At 39.1% G+C, this 2,500-nt stretch overlaps 1 long non-coding RNA gene across 1 annotated transcript; it reads left to right on the top strand.

Moving 5' to 3' along the window:
* Positions 1-1,175: 1,175 nt before the first annotated feature.
* On the top strand, positions 1,176-1,797 carry LOC118493604. Its single transcript, XR_004895552.1, has 2 exons — positions 1,176-1,452; positions 1,651-1,797. It is a non-coding gene; the product is annotated as an uncharacterized LOC118493604 (long non-coding RNA).
* The last annotated feature ends 703 nt before the right edge of the window (positions 1,798-2,500 follow it).

Below are 2,500 nucleotides of genomic sequence, written 5' to 3'. Positions count from 1 at the left end.
TCACAGTTCACTCTGTTGGCTCGGTCTTTAAATTATGTATTTTTCATCTTAACTTTTTAATTAATTCATCACTGCATTACAGAAATCTGAAGAGCGTTTCGGTATACATGCAGTTTAGTGTCCCAAATTAGTTTAGTGTCCCAAATTATCCCTAACTCTAACCCTATCCCCCTAACCCTAACCCCGTAACCCCAACCCGCTAACGGACTGTTCATTTTTTATTTGAGGGGCTACCGGAGGAGTTTTGGGATCTTTGGTCTAAACAGACTTGACCCTGCCTTCGCCAGCAATACCTTTTTCTATGACCCTCCAAAATGATTGAGAAAAAAAAGCGTGACCCTCCCCAACGATTTATTGATGCCTTTTGTTCTGGTTTGCGCTTGGCAAAGATGTACAGGTAACCACCGTTTTTTTACAACCATGACATACATGACTTAGGCCGGCTACACACTGTTGCGTCGTGCACGTCCTCTGTGTGGCGTGTCCGTTTATATTTCAGCTCCCATGTTAACCGGTTACAGATTACACACTGCCTGCCTGACACCCCGAAAACGTGTGCATGCTAGAAATAGGACCGACGCCTATTTTTCACGCGACACGCAAGCGTGTTGGAATCATTTCCAGGCAAAATAGTGTCATAGTGTGTTTTGTGTATATTCCAGCTAACTTTATTTTCTTAAGTGCTACTGCCTCAAAAGGGGAAACAAGATGTTCCATTTGTCAACAATGACGGGGGGGGGGGTATGGATTTTACTACCTTCTTATAATGTAATTTAATATGCAGTGATTGTTAGATTAGACTTGTCACTGTTGTTGAATTGTTTTCAACCAAAAGAAAGTAGTAATGTTTCATGTACATTTATTTTCGTTTAGATATGTTGATAATTATGATCAGTGAATCACCTGTGTATTGTGGTACATGCGCATGAGCGTCTCTCTCTTAGTCTGTTTTGGAAACTGAGAGAGACATGTATGTTGACAGAGTATCCTACTTATAAATGTAATTCCTATGTTGATGCACTATGCCATGACTTATGTTCTGGAGGAGTGATGAGGGACAGATGTGGTGTGTAGGGCTGGAGTCTGTATTGTCATGTGTTTCAAAGTTATTGTGAAAGTTGGTATCGCACTGTGTTCCGTTGAAGTGCCGCTGCTTTGCCGCTGCATACTCAGAGTCGCGCCTCACGATCCGCTGCATTATGGGAAATGTAGTTTTCTTGTGGGATTTGTATAGAATCAATGTGATGTGTATTTGTACTGTTCTAGTGTGTGTGCACATATGAGGTTTCTGTGTTTACCTGTGATCTATTACACAAGAGGCAGTGCATGTTTACTTTATTATCATTATTATTGCATTTGTTTTACTTTATTACTTTATGTATCCCTCACAGTAGTCTGAGAAGAGGGTGTGTGGAACTGATGCAGTCCCTGTCACATGTTGTGTCATTACAGGTATGGTTGTCAAAGAAAATAACCACAATACGATCATTTCAATTAATATGTTTTACTATACTGTGTAAATGTTTTGTTATCTTTAGACTGTGTAAATGTTTTGTCATGCTCAGTCTGTTTTGGAAACTGAGAGAGACAGTAGTCTGAGAAGAGGGTGTGTGGAACTGACAGTCCCTGTCACATGTTGTGTCATTACAGACTCACTCAGTAAAACAAAGATCCAAAGAGAGCTGTGGTGTCGTGGTACAAAATCCCTCGTTGGTGTTTTTTGCAACCAGGCAGCTAACCCTAACCTTAACCCTAAACATAACCATTGCTGTGCTGCCAGGGAGGAGACGTTGCGGGCAAAAAACACCAAAGACCTACAAAATCACCACCTGTTCACTTCCTCTCAACTAAACCGCGGCCATCTAAGGGAACATACAGCTGGTTTATTAGAAAATCATCAAGTCATTTCCTAATGAATCTCTGACCGATTCACATAAACATTGTGAATCTTTGTGAAAAGATATCTTTCACCTCAGGCATTAAAACAATGTTTGCATCGTATTATTTACATTCAGGTGTCAGTCATTTTTCATCTCAACATCTTCATTTAGTTTTTCTTCTCTCCACTTCATGTTATGGAAACCACAAAACTGCAAGTTGACACTTTTTTTAACCAGTTTTTGTCACCTTTGGCGATGTTTTTGATGTGTTTTTTTGTAGCTTTTTCCAACATTTGTCACTTTTATCTTTTGTCATATTTCTGAAATAGAAAGTTTTTGTAAAAGGGTCAAATTTGACCCGAGGACAACAGGAGGATTAACTAAAAAATGTGTCATAATGTAATTTAAATTAGGTGTATTGACCATGAAATAAAAAAACTCTTTTTTTAAGATTCAAAAGGATCGCAAAAAACAAAAAGGTCACGTTAATGTATATGCTTCATGGCAACTAAACATAGTGTGTGCAGAGGAAACCACAACACTGAGCCACAGACACAGAGGAAGGAGGAGGGTTTATGTGATGTTATGAATATGAACTGAACAAAGTTTAGACATCATTT

Source organism: Sander lucioperca, chromosome 17, assembly GCF_008315115.2.
Source record: "Sander lucioperca isolate FBNREF2018 chromosome 17, SLUC_FBN_1.2, whole genome shotgun sequence".
In the NCBI taxonomy this organism is placed as follows: Eukaryota; Metazoa; Chordata; class Actinopteri; order Perciformes; family Percidae; genus Sander; species Sander lucioperca.
Note: the sequence above shows the minus strand (reverse complement) of the source record. Positions and strands in the feature narration are given on the sequence as shown.